Genomic DNA, 22,459 nt, shown 5'->3' on the forward strand with positions numbered 1-22,459 from the left:
TACTTTTCAATTTTCAGGAAACTGTTTTTTCAAAATTTTGAATAAATAACTAAAGTTAGGTTTGAAAATCAATTTTTTTCCAAATCTCAGCTTCGCTTATTGAAAAAAAAAAACAAGAAACATTTTTTAAAATATCAACAGTGAGCAATATGTAAAGGTTCTTACACGCTTATCCTTTTTCAACTGAATAAGCTGTCTTTTCAGTGTTTTTGGGTAGGCAGCCCTGCCTTAAATTAAATAGATAGGTACTCGATAATCTCGTTTTTTTTGCCAAGAATTGTCAAAAATAACTAAAAAAAAAATATTAAAAGCATCGCTTTATCAGAAAAAAGTTGCGAAAAAATGTCACTTTTTAGCCAGTAAGTAGTTGCCAAAAAGTTTTGTTTTTTGCTAAAATTGTAAAAGCCTTGCTTTTTGTAAAAAATTAGCTATAAGTTGAAAAAATCTCGTTTTTCCCCTCAAAAATTGAGTTCCCGAAACTCTACCACTCTTGAAAAAAATTATTAAAACGTCCCGCTTTTTACATATAAAACTTTTTTGACAAAATAGTTTTTTTAGTTCTTTTTTAGCCAAAAATTGCCAAAATGAGTAGTTAGTCTTGCTTCTTGCTGAAATTTTCAAAGCCTTTTTTTTAAACAAAAAATCTAGCTTTGTACATAGCAAAATTGCTACAAAGTCTCCTTTATTTCCAAAAATTATCCTAAAGTCCCACATTTTTGCCAGTTATTTCCAAAAAGTAATGCATTTTGTAAAAATTGTCCAAGTCTTGCATTTTTTTCAAATAAGAGAATCCAAAAAGTTTCACTCATTTTCAAAATTCTTTTAATACTAAGTACATATGTATATTTTTTTCACTAAAAAGTGCGAAAAATACTTTTTTTAACTTGAACTTTCAAAAGTTTCGGGTTCTTTTTTAATAATGCACCACAACAACAATATGTACGGATATTGAATGATGAAATTAAAAAAAAATTATTATAGTAAGTAAAATTTTAATTTTTGTTTCAAGAATTTGATCTTTAAATTCAATCAAAGTTGATTACTTTTCTTCAAATTTTCAAAAATCCTATTTTTCCACATCTCAACTTCGCTTCTTGAAAAAAAAGAACAAGATACTTAAACGTATATGTAGTAGGTAGTTACTTGGCATTTTTTGAATATCAACAGTAAATAAAGCGTGAAGGTACAACACTTATTATTATTCAACTGGATTCGCTGCCTTTTCAGTGTTATGGTTAGGGAGCCCTGCCTTAAATTAAATAAGTAGGTACTCAAAAATCTCGTTTTTTTTACCACTTCATTACCAAAAATGACTAAAAATTGTGTTATTTTGTTTTTTGAAAAATAAGTTAATTCGAAACAGGGCCTATTCTAAGGTTTTTTTGGAGCTACACAATACCGACTGAAATTTTTTGAGATTCGTTTTAAAGGATATTCCCCTCCCCCAAACAAAGGAAAAAATCAATGCAAATTTTTCATATTTTTTTGAAAAAGAAAACTTTTTACTTAAAAAAATACGTGATGTTGTTTTATTTTGAATAATAATATTAAATTTTCGAAAGTTTTTGCCCTAGCTTCGCTCGGGCCTTTAGACCTTTGCTTCTATTTTTGAAATTACATAATATTATATAATTTCCTGAAAACTATTGCTGAAATTTTTAAATGTTGGAGCTATGAAAATCAACTTTTTGCATCAGCCATTTTACTTTTTGAATTTGTCAATTTTTTAAATTATTATATTGTACAATTTTTTAAAAATTTTCAACACTGAAACATTACCTTCAGAAATTTAATAGACATAACCCAATCAATACAGGGTTGGTATGGGTGCGAAATAACGAAACAACAAAAAATTATTCTATGTAACTCAGAATAGCGAAAAAAAAGTTTGAGGATTCATTCGAAAATACCAAAAATCTTGAAATTTAACGTTGAAACTTTTATATTTAAAATCATTATTTGATAGGTATTTCACAAATTGTGAGTTTTCTTAGTAAATCTTTTACCCTCACTTCGCTCGGGAAAAGTTGAAAATTTTCCAAAAATTATGTTCTGTTCTCTTTTTGAATTTTGTTTTCACAGACCAAAAGCCGAAGAAAATCCACAAAAGATATGTAATAAGAAAAAGGGTGCGAAATTTTGATTTTTGATCTTACTACAGGAACCTTGCAATGGAACAATTCAAATTTGTTGTGATTCTAGGTAGCATTGTATTTGATAAATTTAAATTATTCAACATTTTTGCTTCCTACTCCTGGCTAAATGGCTCGAAAAATCCGTGGAAGGGAAGTACCTGGGGTAAAAAGTTGAGAAAATCTGGCGAAAAAAATTGAAAATGTTTCAGTCTTACCCCCTCCCCTTGGAGCCCTGTAACTAAAATCAACTCCCATGAACTAACTTTTGTAATTTCTAGCCATTTAGCCTTTCTGGAACTTCCAGCGCGATTTTTGTTCCCCCCAGAAGTATAATTTCAAAATTTCTCTTACGAAATGTGTGGAAATCAATTTGGGCAGCTAAAAATTGTGGTCCATTTTCGGGTCTATTCAGGCAAGCACATCAAGGACTTTTTTTTCAACCAGTATTCTCCACTAATCAATCATTTAAAAACAGGTTGGCTAAAAAACGTACTGTGTGCGACTGTCTGAAAATCAGCTCAAATTTAGATAAACTCCTTTAATATGTAGATCAAAAATAAGCTGGTTTTTAGCTCTTCAGTTCTACAAATTTTTTAAAAATGTTTTTAAAATAATGATGGATCGACATTATTGTAAAACTTGAAATAGGTAATAGACAGACATTGACATGCGTTTCCCCAAGATTTCTTCAAAAAAGCCTCAAAAGCTTTTTTTCTCCACAGAAATAGCTCATTAACAGTAGGAAGAGCGTTAAAAAAATGTCTTTGGATTTGTTTTTTTATCATTATAAGTGAAAAGAACTGGCCCATAAAAAAATGTCACTCATGGCAATCATTAGGGTTTTTCTGAAAAAAATGGGGGTCCTCCTGAAAATTTTTTGGAACCCTCAAAGATTCCGCAGTAGCACATTTCTATCCTCTGGGCGCCACTGCTATTTAGTAATTTTTTCTACTTACTAGTTATTACATTTATGTATCTACCTTTTACCTGATTATTTGTTTGATAGCATTGTGCAGTTTTTATAGTGTACCTTTCTCACTGAAGTTACATGGGTCCCAAATTCGTTTTTTTTTGCATTTGATTGATAACTGTTGTTGTTCATTATTTTATTACCAAGTATTTTTTTTTTAATTTGGCTTCTGAATAATTTTTTTTTCAACTGCACAATTTTTTTTCCAACTGCACATCGATTTTTTGGAGCTACACAATATTGTTGGAACTACACGTTAGAATAGGCACTGATTCGAAAAGTTTCACTCATTTTCAAAATTGTCTTTACCCAAGAGTACATTGCTTTTTTTTTTACCAAAAACTGCTAAAATCGCTTTGATTTAGTGAAATTGTCAAAAATCTCACTTTTTGCCAGAAATTGATGAAATTCAGGAACTGTTCACTAAATAAAATCCAATAGCTATGTGAATAAGAGGGAAGGTTCACTGTTTTTGTTTTGTTTTGTTTTTTAACTTTAATTAGCTCATTTATGTACTTACAAAATAAGTTTTATAATGATACAAAATTAAAAAGTAAAAAATTGTGTTTTAGAAACCAACCAAATTATAGTGCTTGTATTCAGTTTTCACGTAACAACTTTTTTAAAATTTTGGTTAGTAAGGTAGCCCCAAAATGGACCACATTTTTGTTTTTGAATGCCATGGTCGTTGTAATTGAGCTAAAAACGTCGTTAATAGCTTGAAATGTACCTACATCTATCCTAATTTTACCATAGGTATATCAAAGCCTCAAAATTTTTGAGAAATTTTAAATGGGTCAAAAAAAATTGTTTTCCGAAAAGTGTCAAAAATCAAAAAGTGAATTTTGGGTTTTTAATATGGATCACTTTGAAAATTCGTTTCAAAAAAAGTTGGTAACAAGTTCCTAATATGGACCACTTTGAAAATTCATTTTTTAAAAAAAAGTAACAATGTCGTAAAAATACGTTTAATTGCTGAAACGCCGTTAAGTAAGATAATTATGTTTAATTAAAATAATAAGAGCAAATTCTAAATGAGTCAAATTAATTTTTTCCTGGAAAGAATCAGAATTTGAAAAGTTGATTTTGGGACTCTATAATATTGGCTATTTTAATGTAAAATTGTTTGATCCATAGCAAATCTACAGGTAGTCAATATTAAGCTACCCTACTACATATAATAACTTTGATTTTTGAAAAATCGTAATAATACATATGTACCTTGAATAATTAAACCTATCTATGCTAGAATGTCTCGATGGATTCAAAAAACTGCAGCACTTCTCAGTATTAAAAAATGAATGCTTAATTTTCAAGAACTGCGATTTTCATGATATGTGAATCAAAATTAGACCTTCTCAATTTTGGTTTTTCCCTCTATAGCTTCGCGAATTTTGGCTTTAGGGCTTTCGTTATTGTCTCATGTGTTTGTCTATGAAAAATACATCAGATTAACTTTCTTCCCACCCGAAGCAAATTTCTAGGAAATTCGGCGATAGGGACACCCTGAGGAAGCGGGGGGCTTCGGTATGGGAGGTAGTAGAAACCAGAAAGGAAGGGAAGCTAGATAGCCATAAAACAACTAATTTTGTGCTTTATATGGTAACAAAAGAGAGGTACAAAGATAAACCTACAAAGAGGGACTTCCTTATAACATTGAAACACCTCGTCCAAAAATGCTTGGAACTGCAAATCCAGATGCTGGCTATACCCAGGTTGGGCTGCGGACTGGATGAAATGGACTGGAAACTTGTAAGACATGCGATAATCAAGTTTTTCAAGAACTCTCCGATTACAGTCCGAGTCTGCACCCAATCAAGAAGATAGTGTAGCCAGTACCAGATAGTTACCCAATTAGCGACCCGAATCCCGATTTTGTCTATATTTTAAGATGTATATAAATTTTTTATTATTTCCTAGTTTGTAAAAGGTGGTTGGTGCCGAGGAATTATAAATAGACACCCTCCACCTCATATTTGTACATTTAAAATTGTAATTAGGGTTTCAGGTTTAGGCTAGTTTGTTTAAGTATGACCCTTAAACCTATTAACGTAAATAAATCCCTTTTTTGTATATATATCTTTGTAAATCTTGTGTTATTTCTTTTTATATTTTTATATCTCTTTTATTTTTTATCCCCAATTTTATACCATATCCAAAGGAAATAGAAGAAAAAGAAGCCAGAAACATCCAGATGTCAAAGTTTTCCAAGACGCAACCTGGATCAAGATATGTAATATTGTATATAATAGCCTAGCTCTAGTGTAGAAAAATATAACAATCTTCATTGTGGGTGGTCGGTGAGAAGCAAGCAGCGAGTGCGCTGACTGCCCCACAAATATCCCAATGTACTCACGGTCTTTTATTTAGGGGCCCCAACTTGTTGGGATCACCCCTAGGCGAAATCACTCCCCCTTCAAACTTCCCCCAGAGATGGGTCGGGGGCCCAGTCTGCTGTCAGACAGGTATGCGTGAGTAACGACTCCTGGAGCTTGGCAGAGATCGAGCCTTAGGCAACCGCCTAGGGGTCTGGGTCAGGGTGGACGATCCGTCTCACTCTCCCCCCATTCCCCTTCCCATCCCTCATCTTAAATCTTGGGGTGAAGGTATAGATTATATATAGAATAGTTAATATTAGTAACCCTAAGATTAAGATTGTTTTTTCTTTTTAAATAAATTAAACCCTAGGCGCCTAGTGCGACCGAGGAGTTTACCAAAAAAAAAAAAAAAAACTTTCTTCCCACCAGTTAGTGCTCATAACCAGAAAAATCGGCCGGTAGTCCATATTGGGCTACCTTCTACCTTACCCCACTAGGTATAATTACTTTGAACTGAAAAAAAAAATTATAAACACCATGAGACTAAAGTTGATATTTTTCCATGATAACTAATGAGTGATAAGGTACTGTTTTTGATTAGTTTTTTTTTAAAACTTCAGTTAGCTCATTAAAATAAGAAATATAAATAACTCAAAATAAGTTTTATAATGATGATATATAGGTATTGAAATTAAAGCATTAAATAAGAAATATAAATAACTCAAAATAAGTTTTATAATGATGATATGTGAGGGCGCATACGGAAAGGGACCTACGGACCAAAAAAAAAAAAAAAAAGTTCTCTGAAATTGTTGTAGGACCCCTTTACAGAGTTCCTACAACAATTTCAGAGAACTTTTTTTTTTTTTTTTTTTGGTCGGTAGGTCCCTTTCCGTATGCGCCCTCACATATAGGTATTGAAATTAAAGCATTAATTGTATGGGACACGTACACGCCTACTTTTTTACCATCCATAGGTAATGAAATTAAAAAAAAAAATTATTATAGTATAAGTAAAATTTTAATTTTTGTTTCAAGGATTTTTGATCTTTTTAAATTCAATTACTTAAAGTTATTACTTTTTTTCTTTCGTTTTTTCGCGACATTTTGTTTGTTCTCTTTTATGAGTAATTTGATATTTGTTTTGTCGGGTTTGTGTGACACCCAGGCATTGTACATACATTACCTTTATTTGATGAGTCATTTATCACTATAGTTCCTCGAAAGGAGCATTTAAAGTATTATCATTAGTCTTGTTGTTTACGAGTATGTTGAATTAGGATTAAATAACTCAACATGATTATTTTTATTGTTTCAGATGAATATTGCTTGGATTATTATGCCGGTGAACGCAGAATTCCGACAAAAAGGTTAGAATTCCTCATGGGTATCTAAAAGCATAATTAGATAAATACATATTTTCGTAGTCTTGTTCAAATCAAGTAAGGGGGAAGGTTTATTGTTTCTGTTTTGATTTGTTTTTCAACCTTACGTTAGTTAGCTCATTAGAATTAGAAGTACATACAATCAAGTTTGAATGTGAAAAGTTATGTTTTAGAAACCTACCAAATTATGGGGCTTGTATTCAGCAATGCCGATTATATTAAATATCGTGATAATTGATTGATTGAGAAAATGAACTATCACGATTATCCTGATATCATAATACCGGCAGTAACACTTTTTTTTTATAATTTTGGTCCCTAAAGTTACTTTTGAAAAAAAATCCGACAAACTTATTTTTCCATGTTTCAGTTTTGCTTCTTGAAGAAAACCAAAAAATGTTGTTTTACATATCAACAGTAAATACTCGTAATATGCGAAAGTATGCACTCTTTTGTTATTTTCTAACTGGCTACGCTGCCTTCTCAGCGTTACCTATGCTTGCAAAGCCCTGCCTTAAATATGTAACTGCTCAAAAATCTGGGTTTTTTGCCACGAAAATGGCGAGTCTCGCTTTTTATGAAAAAAAAAGTAGCAAGAAATCTCACTTTCTCACTCCTCCACCCGCTCCTCATTCGCCACCAAAAAATTTGGAACTCAAAGGTTCGGTTTTTTTGCCAAAAATTATCAAAACATCCTGCTTTTTATCAAACTTTTTTTTTTGACAATAATCACTTCTTAGACAGTACCTAGTCAAATATGTAAGTAGTCTTGCTGTTTTGCTAAAATTCTCAAAATTGCTACAAAGTCTCGCCCTTTTTCCCTAAAATTATCCAAAAGTCTGAGATTTTTACCAATAGTTCTCACAAAGTCGTGCATTTTGTCAATTTAATTCAAGTATTGTATAAAATTAATGTTTTTTAGCAAAATTACCGAAAAGTTTCACTTTATTGCCAATTATTGCTAAAAATTGTGTTGTTTTTTTTTTTGCAAAATACTTACATATAAGTTAATCCAGAAAGTTTTTCTCATTTCCAAGATTCTCTTAATTCAATGTACATTGTTTTTTACATTAAAAATATTGCTGTAAGAATTATCTTTAATTACTTAATAACAATCCAACAGTAAAATGCCCTTTCAGTGTTATTGTCTATTAGTAAGCCTTTTTTTTTTTTTTTTGTTTTTTACATATGCTATGTATTTATTGTCAAATATTGGGGTACACTTAGTTGTACCCACTCCCACCACATCAACGTGCCACAAGTGTAACGTAAAGATGTTTAAAAACTATTTCATATAGTAGTCATTTTAATTGTGACCGAGTTAATTCCTGAGCTACGAGGAAGACAGATACTGCGAATAGTTAATGATTCAAACCCGTTATTCATCATTGCCGTCATTTTAAAACATGGAAACGTGGTACAACATCAGAAAAAAATTCTGTACAGCCTTCAAGGACATCATTTTCCTTACAAGCCAGGACTCACTATAGGGACGAAGGTGTCATCAAGTTTGACCTCTTTAAAATTAGATCGGATTCAGAATTTATTTACCATGGAAGTTACTCTACATTCTATAGTACCTGTAAGATGAATTGTTTGATTAAAACAAACTTTCAAAACAATAATACTAAAAATACTCGTCGTCTTAAAATTGTTGGCTGATAAAAACGAAGTTGAAAATGATTGCTTAGCAAGCAGCGTTGTTGTAGAGTTGACGAATGTGACTTGGCAAGTACAAAGGTGTCTTATATGTAGCGTAATATGCAACACATAAGACACCTTTCTATATAACGTGACGCATTGAAGAATTCTTCATAGCGATTTTAATAGGATTCCCATTAGTGGTGGGAGAACGCTAAAATTAAAAGCATCGCTTTTTCAGCAAAAATTGCGAAAACATGTCATTTTTTAGCCAATAGTTGCCAAAAAGTTGTGTTTTTTGCTAAAATTGTAAAAACCTTGCTTTTTGTAAAAAATTAGCTAGAAGTAGAAATCTCGGGTTTATTCCCTCAAAAATCGAATAGGTACCCAGAACTCTACCATTTTTGAAAAAAATTATTAAAACGTCCCGCTTTTCTATAGTTTTTTTAGTTCTTTTTTAGCCAACAATTGTTGCCAAATAGTTAATACTGCTTCTTGCTAAAATTTTCTGTTTTTTTTTTTTTTTTTTTTTTTTTTTAACAAAAAATCTATTTTTGTACAATACATAGCAAAATTGCTTCGAAGTCTCATCTTTTTTTCCAAAAATTATCCTATAATGCATTTTGTAGAAATTGTCCAAGTCTTGCATTTTGCCAGTTTATAGTAAAAAATTCCTGCTTTTTAGCAACATTGCCGAAAAGTTTCACGTTATTGCCAAAAATTGCAAGAATTTTTTTTTTTTTCAAATACTTAAGTTATGTAATCCAAAAAGTTTTACTCATTTTCAAAATTCCTTTAATGTCTACTACAGTATATTTTTTTCTCTAAAAAGAGCTAAAAATTCGTTTTTTTTGCTGGAATTTTCAAAACTCATGGTTTCATTCGAAACTTTTATCGAGGACAATTATTGAAATTTAAAAAAAAAATGTTATAGTAAGTAAATTTTAATTTTCTTGTTTCAAGAATTTGATTTTTAGATTCAATTAAAGTTAATTATTACTTTTCTTCAAATATTCAAGAATCCTATTTTTCCACATCTCAGCTTCACTTCTTGAAAAAAAAACAAGATGAGTATGTACCTATACTACCTACTTGTTTTTTTTTTTGTTTTTTTTTGAATATCAACAGTAAATAATGTGTGGAAGGTACAACAATTATTCTTTTTCAACTGGATATTATGGTACCTCTACCTAAGCTGCCGTTTCAGTGTTATGGTTAGGGAGTCCTGTCTTAAATGAAATAGGTAGGTAGTAGGTACAATAGCTAATAGGTACTCAAAAATCTGTTTGTTTTTTTACCACTTTATTGACAAAAATTATCTACTAAAAATTGTGTTATTTTGTTTTTTGCAAATAAGTTAATTCGAAAAGTTTCACTCATTTCCAAAATTGTTGTACCTAGCGGTAGAAATGATCACTTTTTCCACTATAGGCGGTAGAAAATGAACAATTCTACGTAATTCTACAAGGTATTTGTGACGTCATACGCATTTTATTTAAGGTATTCGTGACATCAGCCGCAAGAAATATTCACGACTCATCAACCCTTCCACGATACCACCACCAATTTGCTGCTGCCAATAAAACCTAGGCGATGTGCACCATTATGTCCCTACTTTTACGCCAAATATCTGTCATCCCTGCTGCTTTTACGTTGAACTTTCGTCTATAAAAGTTCCTGCACAAGCGTTTTTTACTCAGTTGTTAGTTCCAACAACTCACCACGCTAGCTGTTCCAGTTGTTGTACGCATTCCTCCTCACGCTTTCAACTTCTTGCTGACCAGTGAAAGACCTAGTTGGTCAAGAATTACGATTTCGAATTTATGCTGCGGATACGCTTTCTAAGGACACTTGGAACTTATCCCATTCATCATGGACCAACATATTGAGTCATGCCTTATGCGTTCTTATATCTCCTCCGTATCATGAGACATAAGTCATGAAGGATCATAAATGAGGAACCATGGAATGTAACTAGCACTCGAGTGTCGGGGTTAAAAGCTCGTCAGTAGACACGGCAATCCAGAGAACGCAATGTCCTTAATCAAGACCCCCAACGGGGGGTTGTACATTGCGCCGTTAAATATTACACCGTCAATCGTAGCTGGCTCAGTTTTTACGTTCTGTAAAAACTGATTTAACTCGTCGGCAGCGAGACAAATGCGTAAGTCACCAGATTTCTTGATCCTAACAGCAAGTGTGTTAATATGGACCAATTTGGATGGTCTGACAATCCCCAGAGCGAGAAGTTTGTGCAGATTCATCGTTAAAATATGAGTTTTTCGGCTTTGGGCTCAATATGCAACGAAAAACGTTGAAAGCCTGCCACCATATTACGCTCTTGATTTATCACGCTTTCTACTAGAAGTTTATAATTATCTTTTAATTATAGAAGTCTCATTCATGTATACAATTTGAGCATCCTGTGATATTATGTGTTACACAATCAATACATGAATTTATCATTTGGCTAATTGATGTCATGAATTTCCTTCATACGCTTTATACCTGAGATGATACATTTATCAGGGCTTCCTACCTGAATGATTTATGACGCATTCTATTATTTTATGACTTCGCGCTTCACGATATCAAGTTCCCTGGTAAATCGTGAATTACACTCGCCACGAGGCTCCTTAGGAAAGAGTCATGGGACATAGTGTTGGAGGATAATTGTGTTTATGCGAAGAAATGCAATTATTTCGAGAATCCAAAAAGTAATGTGTTCGAATATGCAATTTACACCCCTACATTGCGGACAAGGACCAGAGAATTACTTTCTCCCACCATATTGTCTTTATTCGTTACTTTCTTGCCAAAAATTGCTAAAAATCGCTTTGATTCACTGAAATTGTAAAAAATCTTACTTTCTGCCAGAAATCGTTGAAATTTAGGAAATTTTCACTTTGTTCCACAAGATTACCAAATAATCTCGCTTTTTTTTTTTTGTGAAAAAGATGCAAAATACAGTACAACTTTTATGGTAAAAGTTATTATTTTTGCTAAAATTGTACAAGTTTTTATAGAGTTCCATTTCTAGATTTTAATTAAAAACGAAGAGTTGTGGAATTAGATTATTACCTACTTTAGGTATACGTAGGTATGTACTTACCATACATATTCAATTTTAATTTCGTATTGTAATATCGTTTCATCTGCGGAGAATGTAACAGGCTGCAAGGTGGCAGTAGCCGCCTGGGCTTCAAAGGGAAATTATCCCCAAAGGTACATTTGGACCTATGAAGAATAATTCAGGGTAGTGATGGTTTTTGAATATTTATTGCAGAAAGACTGATCTAATTACCGATGTCATTCAAAACCACACATGACCATCTCTACCGAAAAACTCCTGACCCCCCCCCCTCTCCGGAATTTCTGCGAAAATTGGAACGCGAAATTATATTTGGTTTTTCAATCTTGTTTTTGTTCTTTTCATTATAGCTCCATGGTTTTTGTTTTTGTTCTTGTTCTTTGAAAACCAAGCATTGTGTTTTTGGTTCTTGTTGCAGTCTTTCAGGCATTCTTGTTACCAAAAAAAAGTTTTTCTTTGCTTTTTTTTTGAGGTCAAAAAATTCTAAAAATTAAAAAAACAAGAGCGTCCTTTTTGTTTTCAAAATACTAATTGCCTATTGTTTGAATTTGGAAATTGAAACAATTCAAATGCATAATGTTCAATTTTAACCTGTTTTAAACATATTTGGATTTTTGCTGACGTGACCAAAAAGAAGATAATATAACTGCGTAAGTATAACTACAGCAAATAATTTTTTTCATCAACTTTGGTGATAACTGATAAGGTACTGTTTTTGTTTTTGTTTTTTTTTGTTTTTTTTTTATTAAACTTAAGTTAGCTCATTAAAATGAGAAATAAAATAGTAAGTATTTATACTGATCAATGTTAGGTATATTTAATGACTGATGAAAGAATAACGAATAGTTGAAGTGTCAATGTGTGAGCACTCAAAATTATCTCAATCTAAGCTCCGACTCTCGTGTCTCAGAAATACAGAATTCATTTTCGAGTTATCGAGTAGACATAAAAACAAAAAAGCCAATAGCTATGTGAAGAGGGAAGGTTCACTGTTTTTGTTTTGTTTTGTTTTTCAATCTCAATTAGCTCATATGTACTTACAAAGTAAGTTTTATAATGATACAAAATTAAAAAGTAAAAAATTGTGTTTTAGAAACCAACTAAATGGTGCTCGTATTTCAGTTTTTATGTAACAACTTTTTTAAAATTTTGGTTAGTAAGGTAGATATGTACCTAACTACCTACATCTATCCAAATTACCATATTATTTCAAAGCCTCAACATTTTTGAGAAATTTTAAATGGGTCAAAAAATTGTTTTCCGGAAAGTGTAAAAAATCGAAAAGTGAATTTTGTGTTTCTAATATGGACCACATTGAAAATTCGTTTTCAAAAAAGTAACAAGTCCCTAATATGGACCACTTTGGAAATTCATTTCAAAAAAAAAGTAACAATATCGTAAAAATACGTTTGATTGCTGAAACACCGTTAAGATAATATGTTTAATTAAAACAATAAGAGCAAATTCTAGATACATGGGTCAAATTAATTTTTTCCTGAAAAGAGTCAGAATTTGAAAAGGTAATTTTGGGACCCTAATATTGGCTACTTTAACGTGAAATTGTTTGATCCATAGCAAATCTACAGGTGGTCCATATTAGGCTAGGTACTCTATAACTTTGATTTTTGAAAAATAGTAATAAATATGTACCTTGAATAATTATGTGCTAGAATGTCTCGATGGATTCAAAAAACTGCAGCACTTCTCAGTATTGAAAACGAATACTTAATTTTCAAGAACTGCGATTTTCATGATAATTTATGTGAAAAAAATGTTGACCTTGGATATTAATTTCGTTTTTCCCCTCTAGCTTCGCGAATCTTGGCTTTAGGGCTTTCATTATTGTCTCATGTGGTTTTCTTAGAAAAATACATCAGCTCAACTTTTTTCCCTTCAGCTAGTGCTCATAACTAGAGAAATCGGCCGGTAGTCCATATTGGGCTACCTTCTATGTACCTTACCCTAGTTACTTCAACTGAAAAAAAAAAAATGAAAATCCTATTTTTCCAAATCTTAGTTTTGCTTTTGCTTCTAGAAGAAAGGAAAAATATTTTTACAATAAATGTATAATTAGATACCTAATATTATAGTAAGTAAAGTTTTAATTTTTGTTCCAAGAATTTAAACTTTAAATTCAATTAAAGTTGATTACTTTTTTTCAAGTTTTCAAGATACCTATTTTTCCACATCTATCTGTAGTTTATTGCAGAAAGAATGATCTGTTAGCGATATGATGATTCAAAACCACACACGACTATCTCTACCATAAAACTCCTAACCCTCTTCTCCGTAATTTCTGCGAAAATTCGAACGCAAAATTGCATTCGTTCTTCGATCTTGTTTTTGCTCTTTTCATTATAGCTCCTTGGTTTTTGTTTTTGTTATTTGAAAACCAAAAATTGTGGTCTTGGTCGTTTTGTTCGTGATTCTTGTTTCGATCTTTCAGGCGTTCTTGTAGCCAAAAAAAGAAAAAAAGGAACGCGAAAAACGTAACACTAACAATAAAAATCTGAATTTTGTAACATTTACATAAATAACGAAATAACGGAATGAAAAAAAATTCTGTTACGTACTAGTACAACACTGATTTTTCAACTGAGTGTATGTTGTACATAATAATTTTCCGTTAATTGTTGTACGTACCTACTTCAACTTGAAAAATGTTCCTATAAAAATGTTTTGAAACTTGCGATTGAGAGTTAGTTAATTATTAAAAATCAATAGAATTACATTAAGTAACAATAAAAATTGAAACTAGATTATACGTATTTCTGTATTATTGATTCGTTCTGGGGATGATAAATTACCAGAAATGTACAATTATATTTTGGAAACTTTCAGAAAGTTTCTGGAAATTTATAGCTCTCCAAAATATGAGGTAGGCCATACTTATTTTGAAAAAAATGTCAGTTTGAAAATATCATTTATCAACAACTACAACTAATCTCCAATTACTTATTTCTAAATTTTTGAAATTTTCTATTACCTATCTTAAACATGTTTATAAAATATATATTTTGAAGAAAATTAAGCGTTTTTTTTTCAATTTTCTTATACTTGTATTTAATTTTCGCTCGCGCAAAAACTATAAAAACCGCGTATTCAGTGTTGGGATATCATAGAAACGGAATTTCCCATTCTGGAACTCGTAATTTCCCATTTTCCCACTTTTCAAGTTCCTTTTTCTTTCCCACGTTTTTAAACAAAAATGCTTAGGTAGGTATATCATCGTAGAATGAATGATGAAACGAAACTTTTGTAAGGGAAATTTTAAGTTAATAAGGGAAATATTAAATATTCACTCATTCTCGCCTGTCTGTACATTTCTCTCTTTCTCTGTCTACCTACTCTCTGTCTCTCTCTCTCTGCTTTTTGATTGGCTATTAGGAACGTGCGCGATCTCCTAGGCATGCTGCTAGGTGACGAATGTGTGGCTCAGCTTATTATTGCTTATATTGACGTGTGTTAATTACTTCGCGAATTCTGTGCTCTCTGTGGTGACTTATTTCGGTTTGGAGATTTGATTTCTGGTGAGTGTTTCACTGAGTACAGCTTAAATATTGCCTAGATATTTTTATTATGTGCTTTGGCTTGATACATTCTTGCTGGTAGGTACCTAGTTTAGGTACCTGGTAACCTACTAAGCAGGGTAGACGTTATCCTACCCAGGCGATGATGTAGGCCCACTGAGAGAGAGCACTCAGCTGAAACATGCTGAGATATGCTCATACTCATTTGTTTTAGACCAGCACTTACCAGGCAACCTATAGGCGAAATGCGGACTAGGTTGAATGCTCTGGTAAGTAGGTACCAGTCTGATACTGTACCTGAGAATGGTTTGCTGATTACCTATTTATGAATTTGTTAGTGCTTTTGGTTTTGAGCTTCTGTACTCAAAAGCACCTGTAATTTTTGTTACAGGTAAATACCAGCCTACCTAGGTTACCAAGGTCCAGTTATCCAGATGCCTACTTCCGTTTTTACTCACGATCCTATTTAAATTAAATTCGTTTATATATTGGAAATTACCTACTTAAATTATATTCTCTCATTCGATCATTTGTTTTTCACTAAATTCTTTACATCAGAAGTGGGATACTGGACAATGGATTAACCATGGTAGAACTGGAAAAGTACACATGTTTTAGGTATAGGTAAATGCTATATAATTTATGTGTAGGTGTACTGTTTTAGTATAGGTACACTTTTTACCTATCTTGATACTTGTCAACATGAGACAAGCAACGTGTGTAGTAGTAGAAGGCAGCTGCGATTTTATTGCCTTGCCGTTTAGGTTTCCTTGATACTTGGCACTCTATGACTCATGTATTTAGATAGATCTGTTACTGTTTCATTTTCATTTTATTTTTCTTCACATTTTGCTGACATTATGTCTGTCTGCTATATGTTTATCAGTTGACCATGCCGCCAACAAGAAATACTAGGAAACGCGGTCGCCCAGTAACCTCGCACCCTACCTCACCTCCTGTCCAGCCTGTTAATATCTCTAATACCTCCGATACTTCTAATAGTAATTTGTCAGCTATTTTAGAATTAGCCCATGCTATTTCTGCTACTCTTTCATCTGCACCTCCGACAAAGAGGTTTGTAGCCTCAGCTGACGTAATACCAACGTTTGATCCTAACGATGATGGCCAAGACATTGTGGTATGGTTGAATAAAGTAGATCAGCTGGCAACTGTGTACGAATGGAGTGAAGGTATGACCATACACCATGCTCTATCAAGGTTGAGGGGACATGCGAATACCTGGTACAGCAGTTTAAGAAATGTTACGTATAGCTGGTCTGAATGGAAGGAGAAATTAAAACAAGCTTTTCCTAACCAGAGAGATTATGCAACCTCTCTAACGACCATGTTGGAAAGAAAGAAGCTCAAGAATGAGAACTACTCTTCTTATTACTATGCTAAATATGCATTATTAATGGAATGTGGTATTACTGGGGTGAATGCTGTGTCTTGTTTAATACATGGCATTACTGATACTATTGTTGCTAGTGGTGCAAGGTCAGGTCGTTACACCACTCCTGAAGAAGTTTTGAAGTATCTCATTCAACACAACACAAAAGGTTCCGGTTTGAGTAATTCTCAGTCTGAGAATGCCGCTAGTACTCCTAGAGGCTCCAATAATCAAAATTTGGGCGCTTCTTCATCTGGTATGCCATCTAGTTCATCCAAAAATCGAATTACATGCCATAAATGCAAGAAACCTGGACATGTGGCTAAAAATTGCAGAGTAAAAATCCCTCCGCCTAACCAGGAGGAGAAAGCGGATGTCAAACCTGTTGTAACCTGTCACAAATGTGGTAAACCTGGGCACTATGCCAATGTGTGTCCTTCAGCAGTCAAAAATCCTGTCAAGTGTAATTTCTGTCAACGAATTGGTCACCTTGAAGCTAACTGCCGCACCAAGCAGCAGAAGCCTGAAACTGTCCAATGACTCCAAGCTTCGTCCATGCCTCCGCCTGATCAAAAGTTCCACAAAACTGTCACCATTCAAGGTCAAGATTTTTCAGCTTATATCGATTTTGGTAGTTCCTGTACAGCCATAAAAGAAGAACTCATCACTCAACTGAATTTAGGTGTTGATCAAAGTGACAGTGCTGTAATTAGTGGATATGGGCATGGACAAACGAAGACGTTGGGCACTACTGACACTTTTGTGATCAAAATTGATGGCGTTGAGGCAGAAATTCGAGCTGTGGTGGTACCCAACCATGCTCAAGACGTTCCCATTCTTGTTGGACAAAATTTCACTGAGCAAGATCACCTCTATACTGTGAAGAATTCCAATCAACTTCAATTCTTCAATTTAGGCACCTTGTATCCCAGTAGTGGGGAGGCTCCCTCGCCTTCTCGCGTCATCTTACGGGCTGCTTCTGATTTTTCAATTTCATCTCAATACTTGGGTAACGTGCCAATCGAAGCTGATCATGCTGGTGATGTACTTATCTGCTCAACTTTCCGTACTGACTCATCTTTTCTCCCAAATTCTGTGATTCGAATCTCAGACAATGTAACTGCTGTGTTACCAGTCTACAATACCTCAGATGGAGAAATCCGGTTCAAAAAGGGTCAAATCATAGCTAGAGGTATGCCCTGTCTCCAAGATACTCAGCCTACTCAACGAATAAGGCGTGTGAAGCACAGCAAGCTTCCTCCTATCCTCCTAAAAGATGTCAACATCGGTAATATTCCAGAAGAAGCCAAAACCAAACTGCTGAATCTTATCAATGAGTATCGCGATTGTTTTGCACTTTCAACTTCAGAATTAGGCTGCGCTAAAACTGGTTCAATGTCCATTACCTTGAAGGATCCAACTCCGTTTATGTATCGACCTTATCGTTTGGCTCAAAGTGAGCAGAAGTTAGTGCAAGAAATGATTGATGATATGCTCAAATCTGATATCATCCGCCCATCAGATTCCGAATTTGCTTCACCTGTCCTTTTAGTTCAGAAGAAGAATCTGGAGAAAAGACTCTGTATCGATTATCGACAATTGAACAGTCAAACCGTTAAAGACTGTCACCCTCTGCCTCGAGTTGATGATCAAATTGATAAGTTGGCAAGTGGAGTGTATTTTTGTAGTTTGGATCTCAAATCCGGGTATTATCAACTCCTCATGGATGAAGAATCGAAGAAGTATACAGCGTTTGTGACTCATGCTGGTCAATTTGAGTATACTCGTATGCCATTTGGTCTAGCCAATGCTCCAAGGGTGTTTCAAAGGTTCATGAATCGTATTCTGGCTCCCATACTTGGAATTGCTTCCATCTACTTGGATGATATCCTCCTCCATGCCAAAACCATCGAAGAAGCATTAGAAGGCCTGAGAAAGTTCCTTGACCTCATCAGAGAAGAAAATCTAACCCTCAATCTCAAGAAATGTTCATTTCTCAAAGAAACGGTGAATTTCCTAGGCTTTGAGATTTCAGCTGGTACTGTGAAACCAGGCGCAGAGAAAATTGTTGCAGTTGAAAAGTTTCCTGTCCCAACTTCAGTTCACAACGTTAGACAATTTATTGGTCTCACCGGTTACTTCCGCCATTTTGTGCCAAATTATGCCACCAGAGCTCGACCAATCACAGAACTCCTTTGTAAAGATCTCAAGTGGCATTGGGATAAAGCGCAATTGGATGCATTCAACGATCTTAAACAACAGTTGTGTTCGAGACCTATTCTATCCATTTACTGTCCTGATTTAGAAACCGAGGTGCACACTGACGCCAGTGCAATTGGTTTAGGTGGAATTCTACTTCAACGCAAATCCAACGAGAGATTCCACCCAGTCGCTTATTATAGCCGCCAGACTCATGGAGCAGAATCGAAATACCATTCTTACGAGTTAGAGACATTAGCAGTTGTTGAATCTTTGCGTAAATTTCGACCTTATCTCATCGGCATCAAGTTTAGGGTCATTACTGATTGCAACTCCTTGAAGATGGCTGCTAAAAAGAAGCAATTGGTTCCTCGTATTGCACGTTGGTGGTTGCAGTTGCAAGAATTCACCTTTGACATCGAATATCGACCTGGTCAACGAATGCAACATGTTGATGCATTGAGCCGCAACCCCCTTAAAATCAACAAAATCAACGTCGACGATTGGGTCCTAGCTAGTCAACTCAACGACACACAACTTCGTAGAATCCGAGAAATTCTGCTCAAACCTTGTACAACACTCAGTGTAGAAGAACAACATCTATCAAAGCATTTCACCCTCAAGGATGGCAGAGTATATCGTGAGACAGCTCAAGGATTACTGTGGGTTGTGCCCCCTGAAATGAGACATGAAGTGGTTCGAATTGCTCATCAAAGCACTGGTCATTGTGCTGCAGAGAAGACTGTCAAGAAATTGCAGGAGGCGTACTGGTTCCCAAAAATGTGTATCTACGTCGAGAATTTTGTCAAGAATTGCATTCCATGTCTTTATAATAAACGGAAATCTGGAAAGCCTGAAGGTTATCTACACCCCATTCCGAAAGGGTCAATACCATTGGAGACTCTTCACATTGATCATGTCGGTCCATTTGTTCGCTCCCGACGAGGTAATATGCACATACTTGTTGTAGTTGATGGTTTCACCAAGTTCACATTCATCAAAGCTGTCAAATCAACTAAAACGAAGTTCGTCACTGAATATTTGCGTGATATCTTTTCAAATTATGGAACTCCAAAAGTTATAGTTTCCGACCAAGGTACCGCTTTTACTTCCAGAGATTTTGAGCAGTTCTGTGCTCAAAATTCCATCAAACACATTGCTGTGGCAGTGGCTACACCTCGTGCCAATGGCCAAGTTGAGAGGCTAAATAGATCCATTCTCAATGCTTTGCTGACTTCCAATGATGATGATCGTAAATGGGATGAAAATATTCGAGATGTTCAATTTTCAATCAACAACACAGTCAATTCGTCTACAAAAGAAACTCCCAGTCGTTTGCTGTTGGGTTACACTCCAAGAGGGGGTGATGATGCACCTCTTCGTGATGAAATCATGCAAACTTCCCAGTTACTTGTTGATATTGCTGCTGCTCGTTTAGAAGCTGCTAAGGTTAATAAAGATGCTCAAGTAAAAATGAAAGAGCACTACGATAAACGACATCGTGAGGCAACTAGATACCAAGTTGGTGACTTGGTGCTTATAGAGAAACAAGCTGTAGCTCCTAATCCTGGTGAATCCCGAAAATTGCTAGCTCCTTATCAGGGTCCTATGATTGTTAAAGAGGTACTTCCTAATGATCGTTATCGAGTTGCTGATATGGATGGTAGTAGGCGTACGAAGCGAAAGACCATTTACGACAAAGTTATCGCCGCAGACAAAATGAAGCTCTGGAAGAGTGCAGAGGAAGTGGTGGAGGATGAAGAGCTTTCTGATGACAATCCTGATTCTGTTTGACACCTCGGGACGCGGTGTATGCAGGATGGCCGAATGTAAGGGAAATTTTAAGTTAATAAGGGAAATATTAAATATTCACTCATTCTCGCCTGTCTGTACATTTCTCTCTTTCTCTGTCTACCTACTCTCTGTCTCTCTCTCTCTGCTTTTTGATTGGCTATTAGGAACGTGCGCGATCTCCTAGGCATGCTGCTAGGTGACGAATGTGTGGCTCAGCTTATTATTGCTTATATTGACGTGTGTTAATTACTTCGCGAATTCTGTGCTCTCTGTGGTGACTTATTTCGGTTTGGAGATTTGATTTCTGGTGAGTGTTTCACTGAGTACAGCTTAAATATTGCCTAGATATTTTTATTATGTGCTTTGGCTTGATACATTCTTGCTGGTAGGTACCTAGTTTAGGTACCTGGTAACCTACTAAGCAGGGTAGACGTTATCCTACCCAGGCGATGATGTAGGCCCACTGAGAGAGAGCACTCAGCTGAAACATGCTGAGATATGCTCATACTCATTTGTTTTAGACCAGCACTTACCAGGCAACCTATAGGCGAAATGCGGACTAGGTTGAATGCTCTGGTAAGTAGGTACCAGTCTGATACTGTACCTGAGAATGGTTTGCTGATTACCTATTTATGAATTTGTTAGTGCTTTTGGTTTTGAGCTTCTGTACTCAAAAGCACCTGTAATTTTTGTTACAGGTAAATACCAGCCTACCTAGGTTACCAAGGTCCAGTTATCCAGATGCCTACTTCCGTTTTTACTCACGATCCTATTTAAATTAAATTCGTTTATATATTGGAAATTACCTACTTAAATTATATTCTCTCATTCGATCATTTGTTTTTCACTAAATTCTTTACACTTTTGAGATATTTTTTATATACTTGGAAAAAAATTAAAACTAAAATCTAAAGTTAAAAGTTTCTTCCATCCTTGGGAAAATATGGTCAAAAACACAAAACACTGTAGGTAAGGAAAAGGAAAACATGAAATTAAAATTTTTTTTGAATGGATTTTCATACCTATTCATTTTCCCGTTTTTGAGAAATGTAATGTTCCATGACGCAATTTAAAAAAAAAAAATATTATAGTAAGTAAAATTTTAATTTTTGTTTCAAGGACTTGATATTTTTAAATTCAACTAAAGTTAAGTACTTTTTTTTTCAAATTTTCAAAAATCCTATTTTGTTTTTTCGCGACGTTTTGTTTTGTTTTGTTTTTTTTTACATGTTATTTGATATTAGTTTTGTCGGGTTTGTTTGACACCTGGGGTCCCAGGCTGTATATCACCTTCATTTGACATGGCATTTATCACTATAGCTCCTCGAAAGGAGCATTTAAATTATTATCGTTTGCTTTGTTTTTTTATGTTGTTGTGGATTAAATAACTCAACTTGATTACTCGTATTTTGCTTGTTTCAGATGAACAATGCTTGACTACCGATGATTATTGTGGCGGTGAACGCAGAATTCCGAAAAAAAGGTTAGAAATCCTCATACCCATACATTAATTATATGTAATAATGTTACGAGATTCAAAGGTCCTTGTTCAAATCAAGTAAGGGGGAAGGTTTATTGTTTCTGTTTCGATTTGTTTTTCAACCTTAGTTAGCTCATTAGAATAAGAAGTACAATCAAGTTTTAATGTGGAAAGTTATGTTTTAGAAACCTACCAAATTATGGAGCTTGTATTCAGCAATGCCGATGATATTAAATATCGTGATAATTGATTGATTGAAAAATGAATTACACATCACGATTATCCTGTTATCATAATACCTGCAGTAACACTTTTTCATAATTTTGGTCACTAAAGTTACTTTTGAAAAAGAAATCCGACAAACTTATTTTTCCAAGTCTCAGTTTTGCTTCTTGAAGAGAACCAAAAAATCTTGTTTTAAATATCAACAGTGAATACTCATCGTAATATGTGAAAGTGTGCACTCTTTTATTATTTTCTAACTGGCTACGCTGCCTTTTCAGCGTTATGCTTACAAAGCCCTGCC

The 22,459-nt window shown here is 34.2% G+C and overlaps 1 long non-coding RNA gene across 1 annotated transcript in view; it reads left to right on the top strand.

The window, feature by feature from the left end:
* The first annotated feature begins 20,499 nt into the window (after window positions 1–20,499).
* Window positions 20,500–22,459, top strand: part of LOC135845671 (uncharacterized) — a 55,462-nt gene continuing 53,502 nt past the window's right edge. Inside the window, exons 1-2 of the long non-coding RNA XR_010558794.1 lie at window positions 20,500–20,760; window positions 21,876–21,936. This is a non-coding gene — a long non-coding RNA (uncharacterized LOC135845671). The remainder of the gene's footprint in view (window positions 20,761–21,875; window positions 21,937–22,459) is intronic.

The sequence above is a fragment of the Planococcus citri genome, chromosome 4 (assembly GCF_950023065.1).
Source record: "Planococcus citri chromosome 4, ihPlaCitr1.1, whole genome shotgun sequence".
Lineage (NCBI taxonomy): Eukaryota > Metazoa > Arthropoda > Insecta > Hemiptera > Pseudococcidae > Planococcus > Planococcus citri.